This window comes from Canis lupus, chromosome 21 (genome assembly GCF_011100685.1).
Source record: "Canis lupus familiaris isolate Mischka breed German Shepherd chromosome 21, alternate assembly UU_Cfam_GSD_1.0, whole genome shotgun sequence".
NCBI lineage: Eukaryota > Metazoa > Chordata > Mammalia > Carnivora > Canidae > Canis > Canis lupus.
In genome coordinates this window covers 5,514,254-5,530,546 of record NC_049242.1, presented here as the reverse complement: position 1 = coordinate 5,530,546, position 16,293 = coordinate 5,514,254, and the positions used below count along the sequence as shown (strand labels likewise).

Genomic DNA, 16,293 nt, shown 5'->3' with positions numbered 1-16,293 from the left:
GGCGTGTATACAATGAGATATTACTCAGCCATAAAATAGAATGAAATCTTGCCATTTGCAACAATGTGGATGGAGATAGTATAGTATGCTGAGTGAAATAAGTCCGTCAAGAGCAAGACAAATACCATACGATTCCACTGATATGTTGAATTTAAGAGACAAAACAAATAAGAAAGGGTGGGGGAGAGAAGCAAACCAAAAAACAGACTCTTAACTATAGAGAACAAATTAGTGGGTCCCCAGAGGGGAGGCGGGTGGGACGACGGGTGAAAGAAGTGATGGGGATTAAGGAGCGCACTTGTCATGATGAGCAGCAGGTGATGTACAGAATTGTTGAATCACTATGTTGTATGCCTGAAACTAGGCCAATTGCATAGCTCAGGTGAGAGACAATGCTTGCTCTGGGTAGTCCAGTGAAGATGGGAAGAGGCAAATGGCTCTCAGGGCAGAACTGCCAGAATTGGCTGATATATTGCTTGAGGGAAGGAAGAAAATTTCTAGGACCTTGCCTAAACAACTGGGTTGATCCTGGTGACACCTTCAGAACTGGGAAAGAATAGAAGAGGCATGGGCTTGGGGGAGAGATAGCAAATGCCATGTGCACTTGTGCATGTTAACTTGGGGACCCCTTTTAGTCATCTAATAGAGATGTCAAGGAGGCAACTGAGTTTACAGAGGTCAGAGGAGGGGTCACAGCTGGGGATATAAAGAGTGTCATGAGGCCCTGGGGGGCCCTTTGCAAAGTGCTACCCCAGGTTTCCAACACAATATTTCCCAGTTCTCCATGTGTCTGTCGCTGACCTGCCCTGAGAAAAACTTCACAGAATATTCATTTCAGTCTGATTTCCTACCCATGGGGGCTCTTCCTGGCTCTCTCCCTTTGTCATCAGTGTCTTCCTGAAACATAAATAGTATCAATACCCACCTAAACTAAATAAAATGAAATTGAGAATCTTCTTCAGTAAGGTTGTGACTTTGCATTCTAAGATAATCTATATGACTTCTGTATGATTTTTAAGAAGGATGGCTTCCAACCACCAGTCTGACTTTTGTCCCTTTCACCAGCCTTCACCTCTTCTTCATCCTCTCCTGAAACTCCTCATTCCCCTTTCCAGGTCCCTACCTGCCTTCTCATTCCTTGGAGGACCTAGATTTTGACCAGTTGCAACAAATCAATCCTTGGATTTTTAAAGCCTTACTTTATATTCAGGTATACTTGCTTTCCCTGAGAAAATTAAAGAAAAAAGATCTTGAGGATCAAATAAATGGCTCTCAGATGGTAGGATTTAAGCAGAATTCCTCCAGTCTTAACAAACAAGCAGGTTCCTTTCCTGTGGCCCTACTCTGTACATTTTTTGCTCACATTTTCCATCTTGAAAATTCCCTCCCCCATGAAATTCTAACATATATACTGGAACATGGATGAACCTAGAAGATATTATGCTAAGTGAAATAAGCCATCACAAAAAGACAAATATTGTATGATTCTGCTTATGTGAGGTATCTAGAGTAGTCAAATTCATAGAAACAGAAAGTAGAATGATGGTTTTCAGGGACTGAGAGAAATGGAGAGCTGTTTTTAATAAGGTTTAGAGTTTCAGTTATGCAAGATAAAAAAAGTTCTGGAGATTGGTTGCACAACAGTGAGAATATACTTACCACTACTGAATTGTATACTTAAAAATGGTTAAGATGGCAAATACTGGGGATCCCCAGGTGGCTCAACAGTTTAGCCCCTGCCTTTGGCCCAGGGCGTGATCCTGGAGTCCCTGGATCGCGTCCTGGGTAAGGCTCCCTGCATGGAGCCTGCTTCTCCCTCTGCCTGTGTCTCTGCCTTTCTCTCTCTCTCTCTTTCTCTCTCTCTCTCTCTCTCTAGGTCTCTTATGAATAAATAAATAAATAATCTTTAAAAAAAAGATGCCAAATTCTGTGTTATGTGTGTCTTACCACAATTAAAAAAATTTTTAAATATAAACTAGTAGCAATAAAACAAGGCAAAGACATTTTCAGCATGAAAGGATTCAATTTACTATGGCTTTGAAGATGGAGGCGCACACATGGCCAGGAATTCAAGTGTCCTCCGGAGGGTGGGCTCAGTTAGGAAATAGGTACCTAAGTGCTATAACCATAAGGAACTTAATTCTGCCAACAACCTAAAAGAATTTGGAAGTAGATTCTTCCTTAGATTGTCCACATAAGGACCTGCCTGACATCTTATTTTAGTATTGGGAGATCCCAAGGAGGAAGACCAGATGAATCATGACACACTTCTCATATACAAATCTGTATAATAAATATGAAATAATAAATAGTTGTTTAAGCTACTAAAAAAAAAAAAAAACCCTTCCTCAAACTCTAGTCCTCTTTTCTGTAATTCCACCTCTTCTTTCTTTACAGCCACATTATTTGATATTCAATGTCTACTTCTGCTCTTCCATTGACTCTACCTCTCCCCAAAGTATCAGTGACTTCCTTTAGTTCCTGGTTCTAATGGATATTCCAAAAGTTTTTTCTTCCTTGACCTCTCTGGCATTTGATGCTCCAGGCTACTTTATTTTTTTTTAATTTTTATTTATTTATGATAGTCACAGAGAGAGAGAGAGAGGCAGAGACATAGGCAGAGGGAGAAGCAGGCTCCACGCACCAGGAGCCCGATGTGGGATTCGATCCTGGGTCTCCAGGATCCCGCCCTGGGCCAAAGGCAGGTGCTAAACCGCTGCGCCACCCAGGGATCCCATGCTACTTTATTTTTTATGAAACTACTTGCTCCTTTGGATTCTGTAACCCAGTTCTCATCTTGCTTCCCTCTTACTTTTCCTGCTGCTTCTTTCCAGTCTCCTTTGTAGATTCTACAATCACTAATTAATTCTTAAAATTTTTGTCCTCCAGGGATCTGTGATTACCCTAGCTTTTCTACTCTATATATTCTCCTTGAAAAATATCACCTACTTTCATAGTTTCAATTCTTAATTATGTGTGTATTATTGACTCCAAACATAATTCTTTGGCTTATACCTCTTGGCTAAACTTGAGATCTACATATGCAATGTCTTAGGGGACAGTTACTCATAGAAACCCCAAAGGACTTCCAAGTGACTATATCTAATCATTCTCTCCTTACCAGATTTGCACATTTTCTTACAGTTGCTATCTTGACAAATATCAGTCTTTCTAACTCAGTCACCCAAAGTAGAAGAAAAAAGTGTTGTCCATACTCTGCTTCATCCCTCACCACCCTTGCCACAATCCAATTGCTTAGCCAATCCTAATATATTCTACCACTATCTTCTTAAGAGATAGTTTAATATCTCTTAAATCTGTCTTTATCTATATGTAGTATCATTCCTTAGTTTGTGCTCTTTCACTTCATACTTGATTATAATAATAGTCTCCTAACTATTTTCTTAGCTATTTCATAACTGGTCACCCTATCTTCATTTTGTTTCACTACAATTTATTCTCCACAGCACAGTGATCTTTCTAAAATGAAAAGCTGATAATATCACTTCCCTTGATTAAACTTCTATAATGGGTCTTCATTTTTTTTTTCAAGATAAAGATCAAATCTTTCTCTTGGCATGTGACACCCTACAAGGTCTGGCACTTGCCATACTCCCTAGTTCATCTTCTCTCTATGTACCTTTTGCTTGGGACATACCAAATTACTACAAATTCAGTAATATGTCAAGCTGTTCCTTATCTTTATTCCTTTGGACATGTTGTTCCTTTTGTCCATAATTCACTAATTCATTCTTCAAATTTTAGTCTCTTAAAAACCTGTTCTAATGGCAGTTGCATATAAGTGTCCTCCTTTTACCCATTAACATTGCACCATGTGTAAATTGATAGCACTGCCTTCCTCACAGTTCCCATTGAGAGTGGTCTTCTCTGACTCCGCCATTAGAATGTATACTCCTTGAGGATAGATGATGGGCCTTATTGACCTTGTACACCTAGTACCTAAACACAGTATCTGGCAGTGCAACAAGTATACTTTAATACATACATGCATGCATGAATGAATTGTCCTTTCATTCATTGCCCATTGAGAGCTGGCCATAGTTGAAAAGTGATAGCAAGACAAAGATATTATTTTTGCCAGCCTAGCAACGGTAATAATAATGATAATAATAATAATAATAACTAATACCATGGGCTGTGTTCTATGGCATTTTACCTTTGTGACTTCATTTAACTTAGAACATTCTTAAGGGATATAAATACTATAGGTATCCCATATTTTAAATGGGAAAACTGAATCAAGTAATTTGCCCCAAATTCACAGATATGCAATCAAGTTTCAAAACTCAGGGGCACCTGAATGGATGAGCTGGTTAAGTGTCTGACTGTTTATTCCGGCTCAAGTTATGATCTCAGGGTCATGAGATAGAGCCCTGAGTCAGGCTCTGCCCTGGGCATGCAGCCTGCTTAAGATTCTCTCTCCCTCTGCCCCTCACTCTGCTCACAAACCCACACACTCCCCTGTCCCCCCCCCCCCCAAAAAATAGATTCAAAACTCAATCTTTCTGACTCCACGTATAAATGCCAACCATATGTAATAAACTATATCGACAGCTTAGGTTTTGAAGTACTCCCTATTAGACAATGTACAAGGCCAAAATTTTTGTTCAGAAAATTGAATATATCAGTATATGGTGAATATATGAAAATCAAATCATAAGAGAGAAAACCAATGTTTTTTCTTTCTTTTTTCCCAACAAAAACTGTCTGCATACCTGGTCTAATAAGCAAATAGCTATCTTCATCGCTGTTTATCTAACATATGTGTATGTGTATATATGTGTTCAAATAACTCACCATAAAGCAAATTTCAGAGTAACTATATTTTGAAAAGTAGCCCTTTCTTTTAATAATACTTGGACTTTTTAAATTTCGTAATAAAATGTAACATAGTTCCTGGACACAGAGAGGTATGATGAAATTGTCAAAAGCTCTAGAGAGCCCATCTGTTCTTCAGTGATATGGCTGCAGGTGAAAAGAGGGCTTGGGGACATGGTAGATTAATGAATACTTCAGACTCATGAGTCCTCATTGCAGTTTCATGCTTTGTACTGTCATTTTTATCTACCTTAGTTATTAGACTGCTTTGTAAGATTTTATTTGAAAATTTTATTTTAAATAAAACTTGAAAATCATTTAGATTGTGAAAGCAAATTTTCTATGACTGTGTGAGTAGTGCATTTTTCCCAGAAAAAAAATTGGGAGGGGCAGGTTTTCTTTTGGATCCTCCTTGCACATCTGCAAGTTTTTCTCCTTTTGGTTAATAAAGTCTCCTCTAGATTTGTTGAAAACTATAAGCCTGAGGTATAAAATAGACTTCTTCCATTTGATTATACAGTTTGAGTTCAGGACAGATGTTATGTTTGAATTGCATAAGTAAGATTATCAAGTGTAATTCTCAGCTACACTCCCTGGGTTCACATCCTAGCTCTGTTACTTTTAGTTGTGTGACCTTAGACAAATCATTTAGCTTTTCTGCACCTCCACGTCTTTATCTGTAAAATGAAATTAATAATAGAAGCTACCTTACAGTGCTGTGGTAAAGATTAAATGAATTTATAGAAAGCTCTTCAAACAGCCTGGCCAAACAGTATGAGCTCAATAATTGATCATTGTTATATTGTTCTTATTAGTTGTGAATGAGCATCCTAATCCTTGAATACCTAGTCATTCTCTATATCAGTAGTGCTCCTGGCCGGCTCCATGAATATGACATTATGCTTTTCACTTAAAGGCAGCCTAAAGTAACACAGCCTTTATCTAGTCCTCACCCTTATGAAGAGCCATTGGCAAGTCTGCAAATTTTACCAACTCAATGTAGGACCAAGTTGCTTGGGAATCCAGAAGCTTCCAAAATGATGCTGATCTATCTTTTCCACCATGCGTGTGCTATTTTCTGCCTGGGGATGTGGAACCAGATACGTTGTCACCTCTGGGAGGATTTTGTTGCTTTAACTGGAATGCAAAGAAAGAGCCACTGTTCAGCTTTTGGTTTGTGAGAGAGGATCTTGAAGCCCATGGCAAAACTGTAGTAATGAAAGTCAGAGTTTGCTCAGAAATAAGGTATTCCTAAAGTTCAATAGCTTGCCTTTTCAACGTAGGAGCAAAACTTGAAACTTTGACACATAAAACTTTATTATAAGCTGTAGATAGAAATGTAGGGATTACAATTTAAAGAAAGTTGCCACCCACTTACGTGATAAGAAGGAAGTGGAAAGAACTTCTGACTAAAGGAACAGTGGTCAGATAGGGAGACCTAAGGAAGATCAGATAAAGGAGAGAATGATCATGGGCTCCTTACTATATCCCCAGTACAGCAGCCAGGTGTGTGTGGAGATAGGTAGATTTTGCAGTAATAGATATTGTCACAAAAACCCTCAATATGTTGATGCAGAAATCAAGAGCATCCATGACAATGCAGTGTTCTGTTTCCCAGGCTGTCCAAGCCGGCCTTGCAGCAGAGTAGAGGACATGTCTGCAGAGATGAGCCTGGGATGGCACACTTGACTCTGCTATGGCACATCTGGCATGGTACTTTTATGATTAGAAGGAATCCAGAAACTTCTGGATGCCTCATGGAATCTGGACCTTATGTGCTGGTTGTGGATTTGCTAGAGGCAAAGATAGGCCAAGCAGGGAATGGAACAGAATCACTGGGGACCTAAAGCAGTAACAAGAGCCAATATCGGGCCTAATTCACAGTAGGCAATGGCCAAGCTCTTTGGGGGCAGTCACTATGCAGCACCCAACCTAGAGGAACAGAACCAAATTATAACAGCTGACGATCCATAGTAGCTTTAATGTGATTAGAGCCTGACTCCCAAAGACCAGGTGAGAGATGCACAGACTCAGAAGGAAGCAAAGGAGGACAACATGTAAATCACCCCTTTCCTGGATACCATTAGTTCATGCAAATATTATCCTGCTCAGACTCCATCAACTCCCTTGAGAGAGAAGTTAGAGCATTTGCAGTGTCTGATTATCTAGAAAAGACAGAGCTACCTTAATGGGTAGTTTAAGGTTTTCCAGTATTGCCAGAAATGAAAACTCCAGAGAAGATGAAATTAGTTACCAAAAAATTGAAAAGTACATATTTTGGCCCATCTAACTTATGAATTACCAAATTTGTGACCTGTTTGTACTATGAATGAGTATGCATAGTGTGATAGGAACAAAGAAGGCCGTTTTTTCAAATGTGGAGTTAGAAAAAGCTTCTCAGGGACACCTGGGTGGCTCAATGATTGAGTGTCTGCCTTCGGCTCAGGACATGATCCTGGGGTCCTGGGATCGAGTCCCACATCGGGGTCCCTGCAGGGAGCCTGCTTCTCCCTCAGCCTGTGACTCTGCCTTTCTCTGTGTGTCTCTCATGAATAAATAAATTAAATCTTAAAAAAAAAAAAAAAGCTTCCCAAAGGAGTAACATGGAAGGTACTTTTTGAAGGGCAAGCAGGTGTTATCCAGCTATGAGGAAGCAGAAGTATTTTCAGGAAATGCAAAAAACATGATCAAGGTACATTGGTAAAATCAAGAACAGCATGTTCAAGGAAAACAAAGTTGTCTAAGAGGAGGCCTGAGCCTAGGACCAAAGAGAAGCAGGCTGAACAAGTAGGCTGCAGGACCCTGCCAATGCCCTTAGAGGTTGTGACTGGCAGGGGCCTCTGAGTGGTTGGGGGCTGAAAACCTATGGGTCCCCTGTTCTCCAAGGGCACTGTGTACTCTACAGCAGAGAGGATGCACCCTGAGGATGCAACCACCCCTTAAGAGTTCATACAAAGGCTTGCTTCACTCTCCAAGCAACCCACAAATGGGTGCCTTCTCAATTTTGCATATAAGCATGATGTACATTAGCAGTGATCCTTTACATATGGTCAGACTATGGAAGACTTTGCAAGTTACTTTAAAGAATTTGGACTTTAAGAACAGTGAGCAACCACTGAAGGCTGTTGGACAGCAATATGACATGACAAAAGAAATTATTCCACAACAGCTGTATGCAGGGTAGATTGGAGCCAAGAGATTCAGGAAGTTACTGCAGTTGTCCAGGCATGAAGCAAAAAAAAAATAAAAAAAGAGATTCAATGGTATCCATGGTAACGGAAAGGGAAAGATATGGAAATTATTTTGAAGGCAGAAACAATAGGACTTGATTACTGATTGGATATGAGTGTATGGAAGAGGCAGCAGTAATAAATGACTCAGGGATTTTGAGCTTACAAAGCTATAAGAATAAATCTGAAATAGGGATGCTAATCAGGAAGGCTGCTTTGAGAAGGAAAATAGAGAGTTTGGCCTAAAGCATGATGAATTTCACATAATGATGTAATGTGTTAGTGGAAATGCTCTCTATACAGTAAAAAGGGGCGAGTCTAGGGCATTCTCCTTTTTTTTTTTTTTTTTTACTATTCTTGCTCTCTCTCCATAATTTTGACTATGTCTGAGGATCTTTTTCTGAGGCTTTTGGGAATAAATTTACCACTTTCCTTGCTTTTAGTAAACTGTGAATAAGGTTACCATTATTATCACCATCAAACTTGTCTTCAAGGTAACACAAAGTATTTTCCAACACCTATTTCTATTTGTCACTTGTGTAGACAGTGCTCACAGTAACAGATTCCATGCCCTTGGGAGATTTACACTTTGTTACAGCCAATATTTATAGGATCAATACATAACACACAGAATAGAATGATAATCATTTAACTATATCTACATAAGATTAAAAGTATTTATACTCTACAGGAGGATATAGGGAAGAAGGAGAAGGAGGAGAAAAAGAGAAGAGGAATGGCAGTGTGCTAGATAAGACCAGTGGTGGGGGCAGCCCGGGTGGCTCAGCAGTTTAGCGCCACCTTCAGTCCAGGGCCTGATCCTGGAGACCCAGGATGGAGTCCCACGTCGGGGTCCCTGCATGGAGCCTGCTTCTCCCTCTGCCTCTCTCTCTCTCTCTCTCTCTCTCTCTCTCACTGCATCTCTCATTAATAAAATAAATAAAATCTAAAAAAAAAAAAAAAAAAAAAAGACCAGTGGTGGGATGTTGGAGGTTGAAGATAAAAGAAAATTGACTAGAATTCCTTTTCTGGACAGTCCTGTCTCCTTAGAAAAGAAAGATGGATTTGGGATGCTGTTTACATGATAATAATGATTATTTTCATTTGTTTAAAACTTGAAACTCTCTTCCCATTCCTCTCCATGGATTCTAGGACTTGTACAAAACCAGGTAGCTATTCTTCAGGAAAGCCAGGCCTCAAACTCAACAAATTTCCAGTACTTCAGGTCGAATCATTTGAATGATGATAAGAAACACCACTGTATTTCATGAGAAATTTCAGCTACTTAAAAAACCTTAGAATGTAAGAACCCCCAAAATATTGTTAAGGGTAGCTTCTTTAGAAATCTCTTTTTCTCTGCCTTTTACAAAGTGAGGTCCTTCTGGAAGAAAGATCCCAAAGGTAAGCTGCTCATCTCTGCCCATTTGAGGTGCACATTTCCTTCATTCATACATCTGTTTGCCTTTGCTGCAGTTCCTTTTACGGAGCAGTTCTTTGAATCAGTGGGAAAACAACTACATGTTATATGGTCTCCCACTACTGTTTCCACTACAGTTTAACATTGTGGATCAAAATCTGGGCTCAGAGTCAGGTGATGTGGCCCACTGATGAGCAAGTTGTTTATCTTTTATGCCAGTGTTTCCTCTGCTGTTAAAGAGATTTACTTGGATGTATGTTGAGAAGATTAAGAAGTTCAGTCAAGATGATGCCCTGTGGATACAGGAACCATTCACAAGCAGTCAGCTGGTGCTGGCGGAGTCCCCATTCTCACCTATAGAAAATTCTGGATTAATTTAAGTTTCTTTGTAAGTTGTAGCCATCAAACTTATTCACCTTTTACTTGCATAATGTATTTTCTTTAAGTTTCCTTAAATTGTTCACTATACTAAATAGAGGACTTTTTTCAAGTATCTTTATCTTTCACTGCTAGTTCAATATATGAAAGCTTGATTTCTTAACTACCCACACAGTTTCCTCTGGGGCCTTAGCCTCACCAGTATTCTATGACTCATTGCTTTACTTTTCATAAATAGATGCTAAATAACTGTCCTTGATTCTGTTGGAAATGGCAGATAGAAATACTCAAGAAAAAACTTTAATTAATGCAGGTAGATTTTCCTCTTCTTTTTCCTCTCCTCTTTCTCTCTTGTTTTCTGCTCTTGCAATCTGCTTACCATAAACAGTGGTTTTTAATCTCTATCAGATAACTGTTCACTTTATTTCTCCTTCCCCACAATACACAGCCTTTTTATTGGGAGGAAAAGTGGGAGTCTTTGGACCTCTTCTCTCTTTCTTATTCTTCATTTTCCCACTTATTCCCACACTGTATCTCTCCTCTCCTATTTATTCTCTCCTCCTTGTGACTAGGTCAACCATGTGTCATTATTGGCCCCAGAAAAAGTTACTTCCTCCTACCAGAGACCTACTCCATTTATCATCTTTTTTTTATTGTAATGATCCCTGGGAATCCTTAACAGTTCAGACTCAAGGAAAATAAAGATACCCAGGGCAATTCCAAGCCCAACTTCAGAGCAGAGACTGGAGGCAGTGAGAGCCATTGCATTCCAATTAAGATGGTGGCCTAAAGACAACAGTGGAAAACAGAGAACACAAGTTGGGGATGGATACCATATTCCTTCCAGACAGTTTCTCCATGAGACTCTCATGTTTCTGTACACCTCACAAGCAGAGGCAATGACTCCCTTTGTTGTGGACTATCTATCAAGGATGTTTGTATATAAGGTCAGAAAGCGCCTTGGAAGATAGAGTGTTCCTTGCAGAGCAAATGGCTGGCCTACTTATTGTCCATTGTAGTGGCTTTGGGCTCCCTGAGCTCAGGGTTCCTCTCCTGCCATGCAACCTACTGCATATGCAGATGTCACCTGGCCCTTTCTGTGGCAGTCTGCAGAATTGGGGCTCAGTGAACTGCCACAAGAAAATTCTGATGCTCTGCTATTTCTCTGAGTAATGAAGTTATCTGAGTTATCTGTCTCTGACCCAGGAGTCTTGAGTCTTCTGACAGTATCTATAAAGCCAGAGCAGGCTAATGTATTAGATTACAACTAGAGTAGAATCTCAGCCCTTCACAGCTCTTGAGAATTTCCAGACATTATGATACTTTAGGCAGTCAGTAAAAATATTAGGCAAGATCAAAACATAGAGGCAAACTTTTTTTCTCTATCAATATCTTGAAATAGTTAAATACATCTCCCCCTCCCTGTCAGCTCCCAACTCCATCTCATCTAATGTACTTTCTTAACCTTGATAATGATGGGCTTTCACAGCCCATTTATTCAGTAGAGTGGATTTCTAAAACCCATTTCCAGATTACAGTTTGTGTGCCAGGATTACATTTGGTTTTTATTAATAAAGGAGTCGAGCAGCAGATTAGGGCTGACTTTTCAATCACTTAGCAAATGCATCCTGAGCAACTTCATGCTGGTGTGTTAAGTGCTGCACAAAGCAGCCTCAGTTCTCAGGGCATTTTAACTTCCTTCACTCCAATAAAGAAAAACTTCCCTATAAAAAGAACCCAAATGTTCAAGCCACTCATTCTCAGCAGTAACCAGGAGAAACATGTTTATAAGAGGGCTTTTAAAAGTATGCTCCCTCATCTATCCTGCTCCTAAACAGAAAAGCAATAACAGGACCCAGAGTCAATATCCTTTTGATATATATTTTTTTTTTAATTTTTATTTATTTATGATAGTCACACACACAGAGAGAGAGAGAGGCAGAGACACAGGCAGAGGGAGAAGCAGGCTCCATGCAGGGAGCCCGACGTGGGATTCGATCCCGGGTCTCCAGGATCGCGCCCTGGGCCAAAGGCAGGCGCTAAACCGCTGCGCCACCCAGGGATCCCCCTTTTGATATATTTTTTAAAGATTTTATTTATTTATTCATGAGAGACAGAGAGAGAGGCAGAGACACAGGCAGAGGGAGAAGCAGGCTCCCCGCGGGGAGTCCCATGTGGGACTTGATCCCGGGTCTCCAGGATCACACCCTGGGCTGAAGGCGGCGCTAAACCGCTGAGCCACCCAGGCTGCCTTCCTTTTGATACTTTAAAAACCTCCAACTTTTAAGGAACTCAAAGACTGAAGTGCCCAGAACTACTACACCACATCTTTCTGGTACTGCTGATTCATAGTAATAATAAAATAAAACCTTTTAGGGCACCTGGGTGGCTCAGTGGTAGTGTCTGTCTTTGGCTCAGGTCATGACCCCGGGGTCCCAGGATAAAGTCCCACATCGGGCTCCCCGTGCCTGCGTCTCCTTCTGCCTGTCTCTGCCTCTCTCGGATTCTCTTGTGAATGAATAAATGAAATATTTTATAAAATAAATAAAACCTTACTATCTGTTATTTCCAGTTAATTCAAAATATAATGATTATTTATTAGGGGATGAAAGCAGTGAATCATGGGAAGGCCTTAAAAACTCAGAAAGGTGTCATGTGAACACAGACATAACATGGGCAACAGGGGAGGGGCAAGACGGCAGAAGAGTAGGGTCTCCAAATCACCTGTCTCCACCAAATTACCTAGAAAACCTTCAAATTATCCTGAAAATCTATCAATTCGGCCTGAGATTTAAAGAGAGACCAGCTGGAATGCTACAGTGAGAAGAGTTCGCGCTTCTATCAAGGTAGGAAGACGGGGAAAAAGAAATAAAGGAACAAAAGGCCTCCAAGGGGGAGGGGCCCGCGAGGAGCCGGGCTGAGGCCGGGGCGAGTGTCCCCAGGACAGGAGAGCCCCGTCCCGGAGGAGCAGGAGCTGCACCGACCTTCCCGGGGGAAAGGGGCTCCAGGGAGGTGGAGCAGGACCCAGGAGGGCGGGGATGCCCTCGAGCTCCCGGGGACACTGACAGACACCTGCGCCCCGGGAGAGCGCCCCGAGCTCCCTAAGGGCTGCAGCGCGCACGGGGGACCCGGAGCAGCTCGGAGGGGCTCGGGGGCGGCTCCGCGGAGGGGGCTGCGGGGCGGGAGCGCGAATCCAACAGCGCAGGCCCCGGAGCACAGGGCGCCGGGACACAGCCCAGGATCCGGCCTCCCCCGGGACAGGCAGAGGCCGGGAGGGCCCAGGACAGCGAGGACGCTCCTGCCCCAGCTGAGCAGATCAGCGGCCCCGCCCGGAGCCTCCAGGCCCTGCAGACCGAGAGCTCCGGAGTTCCTGCGGGGGCTGAATCCAGGGCTCCAGAGCTGGCCCCGCCACTGGGGCTGTTCCTCCAGGGGCCTCACGGGGTAAACAACCCCCACTGAGCCCTGCACCAGGCAGGGGCACAGCAGCTCCCCCAAGTGCTAACACCTGAAAATCAGCACAACAGGCCCCTCCCCCAGAACACCAGCGAGACGGACAAGGTCCAGGGGAAGCCAAGGGACTTAAAGTACACAGAATCAGAAGATACTCCCCCGTGGTTCTTTTTTTTTGTTTTGTTTTGTTTTGTTTTGTTTTGCTTTTTGATTTGTTTCCTTCCCCCACCCCTTTTTTTCTCCTTTCTTTCTCTTTTTCTTCTTTTTTTTTTCATTTTTTTTCTTTCTTCCCTTTTTTTTCTCTTTCTCTTTTCTTTCCTTCTTTCTCTCCTCTTTCTCTTTTTCCCAATACAACTTGCTTTTGGCCACTCTGCACTGAGCAAAATGACTAGAAGGAAAACCTCACCTCAAAAGAAAGAATCAGAAACAGTCCTCTCTCCCACAGAGTTACAAAATCTGGATTACAATTCAATGTCAGAAAGCCAATTCAGAAGCACTATTATACAGCTACTGGTGGCTCTAGAAAAAAGCATAAAGGACTCAAGAGACTTCATGACTGCAGAATTTAGAGCTAATCAGGCAGAAATTAAAAATCAATTGAATGAGATGCAATCCAAACTAGAAGTCCTAACGACGAGGGTTAACGAGGTGGAAGAATGAGTGAGTGACATACAAGACAAGTTGATAGCAAAGAGGGAAACTGAGGAAAAAAGAGACAAACAATTAAAAGACCATGAAGATAGATTAAGGGAAATAAACGACAGCCTGAGAAAGAAAAACCTACGTTTAATTGGGGTTCCCGAGGGCGCCGAAAGGGACAGAGGGCCAGAATATGTATTTGAACAAATTCTAGCTGAAAACTTTCCTAATCTGGGAAGGGAAACAGGCATTCAGATCCAGGAAATAGAGAGATCCCCCCCTAAAATCAATAAAAAACCGTTCAACACCTCGACATTTAATAGTGAAGCTTGCAAATTCCAAAGATAAAGAGAAGATCCTTAAAGCAGCAAGAGACAAGAAATCCCTGACTTTTATGGGGACGAGTATTAGGGTAACAGCAGACCTCTCCACAGAGACCTGGCAGGCCAGAAAGGGCTGGCAGGATATATTCAGGGTCCTAAATGAAAAGAACATGCAACCAAGAATACTTTATCCAGCAAGGCTCTCATTCAAAATGGAAGGAGAGATAAAGAGCTTCCAAGACAGGCAGCAACTAAAAGAATATGTGACCTCCAAACCAGCTCTGCAAGAAATTTTAAGGGGGACTCTTAAAATTCCCCTTTAAGAAGAAGTTCAGTGGAACAGTCCACAAAAACAAGGACTGAATAGATATCATGATGACACTAAACTCATATCTCTCAATAGTAACTCTGAATGTGAACGGGCTTAATGACCCCATCAAAAGGCGCAGGGTTTCAGACTGGATAAAAAAGCAGGACCCATCTATTTGCTGTCTACAAGAGACTCATTTTAGACAGAAGGACACCTACAGCCTGAAAATAAAAGGTTGGAGAACCATTTACCATTCGAATGGTCCTCAAAAGAAAGCAGGGGTAGCCATCCTTATATCAGATAAACTAAAATTTACCCCAAAGACTGTAGTGAGAGATGAAGAGGGACACTATATCATACTTAAAGGATCTATTCAACAAGAGGACTTAACAATCCTCAATATATATGCTCCGAATGTGGGAGCTGCCAAATATATAAATCAATTATTAACCAAAGTGAAGAAATACTTAGATAATAATACACTTATACTTGGTGACTTCAATCTAGCTCTTTCTATACTCGATAGGTCTTCTAAGCACAACATCTCCAAAGAAACAAGAACTTTAAATGATACACTGGACCAGATGGATTTCACAGATATCTACAGAACTTTACATCCAAACTCAACTGAATACACATTCTTCTCAAGCGCACATGGAACTTTCTCCAGAATAGACCACATATTGGGTCACAAATCGGGTCTGAACCGATACCAAAAGATTGGGATCGTCCCCTGCATATTCTCAGACCATAATGCCTTGAAATTAGAACTAAATCACAACAAGAAGTTTGGAAGGACCTCAAACACGTGGAGGTTAAGGACCATCTTGCTAAAAGATAAAAGGGTCAACCAGGAAATTAAGGAAGAATTAAAAAGATTCATGGAAACTAATGAGAATGAAGATACAACCATCCAAAATCTTTGGGATGCAGCAAAAGCAGTCCTAAGGGGGAAATACATCGCAATACAAGCATCCATTCAAAAACTGGAAAGAACTCAAATACAAAAGCTAACCTTACACATAAAGGAGCTAGAGAAAAAACAGCAAATAGATCCTACACCCAAGAGAATAAGGGAGTTAATAAAGATTCGAGCAGAACTCAACGAAATCAAGTCCAGAAGAACTGTGGAACAGATCAACAGAACCAGGAGTTGGTTCTTTGAAAGAATTAATAAGATAGATAAACCATTAGCCAGCCTTATTAAAAAGAAGAGAGAGAAGACTCAAATTAATAAAATCATGAATGAGAAAGGAGAGATCACTACCAACACCAAGGAAATACAAACGATTTTAAAAACATATTATGAACAGCTATACGCCAATAAATTAGGCAATCTAGAAGAAATGGACGCATTCCTGGAAAGCCACAAACTACCAAAACTGGAACAGGAAGAAATAGAAAACCTGAACAGGCCAATAACCAGGGAGGAAATTGAAGCAGTCATCAAAAACCTCCCAAGACACAACAGTCCAGGGCCAGATGGCTTCCCAGGGGAATTTTATCAAACGTTTAAAGAAGAAACCATACCTATTCTCCTAAAGCTGTTTGGAAAGATAGAAAGAGATGGAGTACTTCCAAATTCGTTCTATGAAGCCAGCATCACCTTAATTCCAAAGCCAGACAAAGACCCCACCAAAAAGGAGAATTACAGACCAATATCCCTGATGAACATGGATGCAAAAATTCTCAACAAGATACTGGCCA

At 41.2% G+C, this 16,293-nt stretch overlaps 1 protein-coding gene across 7 annotated transcripts in view; it reads right to left on the bottom strand.

Annotated features, from left to right (window-relative positions):
* Nucleotides 1–16,293, bottom strand: part of FAM76B (family with sequence similarity 76 member B) — a 177,743-nt gene that overhangs the window by 85,790 nt on the left and 75,660 nt on the right. For 4 of the 7 annotated variants that reach the window (XR_005375414.1, XR_005375413.1, XR_005375418.1 and 1 more), the window contains one exon: nt 5,793–5,976. The exons of the other annotated variants lie outside the window; for them this stretch is intronic. The gene's annotated coding sequence lies outside the window, so the exon portion shown is untranslated. The remainder of the gene's footprint in view (nt 1–5,792; nt 5,977–16,293) is intronic. 7 annotated transcript variants of the gene reach the window in all.